The sequence below is a fragment of the Octopus bimaculoides genome, chromosome 2, assembly GCF_001194135.2.
Source record: "Octopus bimaculoides isolate UCB-OBI-ISO-001 chromosome 2, ASM119413v2, whole genome shotgun sequence".
Classification (NCBI taxonomy): Eukaryota; Metazoa; Mollusca; class Cephalopoda; order Octopoda; family Octopodidae; genus Octopus; species Octopus bimaculoides.
The window spans coordinates 11,590,486-11,591,244 of NC_068982.1; the positions used below are offsets into that span (position 1 = coordinate 11,590,486).

General features: G+C 32.3%; 1 long non-coding RNA gene across 2 annotated transcripts in view; it reads left to right on the plus strand.

Annotated features, from left to right (window-relative positions):
• Positions 1-759, plus strand: part of LOC128250464 (uncharacterized) — a 495,659-nt gene that overhangs the window by 135,202 nt on the left and 359,698 nt on the right. The gene's annotated exons all lie outside the window — the stretch shown is intronic.

Sequence of the window (759 nt, forward strand, 5' to 3'; positions counted from 1 at the left end):
TCTCTCTCTCTCTCTCTCTCTCTCTCTATATATATATATATATATATATATATATATATATTAAATAAGTTTTGACCAAAAATTGGCCAGGGCCATGTCTAACTTAATAGCACCACCTGATATACAGGGTGGGCCAAAAGTAGGTGGACAGTAAAAAAACATTTATAATATAACCGATACATAAACCTGTTCCAAATACTGTCCACCTACTTTTGGCTCACCCTGTATATATAATATATATAGTGTATATGTATGTATGTATGAAGAATTTTAGTAGAATGAATCAACCACTGTATGTAATTTTTTTTTTATTTAAGCTTGGTACTTATTCTATTGCTGAACTGGTAAGTTATAGGGACATAAATACACCATCACCAATTGTGAAACGGTAGTGAGGGACAAACATGTGCAAAGAAGCACGTGCACACACACACACACACACATTAGCCATGATAGATCGCTAGCCACTAAACCTTTTTCTATTTTCTCTCCTTGTTTATTTCTGTGTTCCTGTCTGTCAAAGAGCGTAAGCTCAAAATGTAAAGGACTTTCTCACTTCCCGAGCGTTAAACTAATACATCTGTTTGTTGTTTACTCACCCGTCTTCATCTTTTGTTTTTTTTGTAAATTCTCATAATATATATATATATATATATATATATATATGCACAAGTTTCTCTCATTCTCTCTTTATTTTCTCTTATTCTTTTCTGTTGAAGAACGTAGGCTCAAAAACATAAAAGACTTTTTCATTTTCCT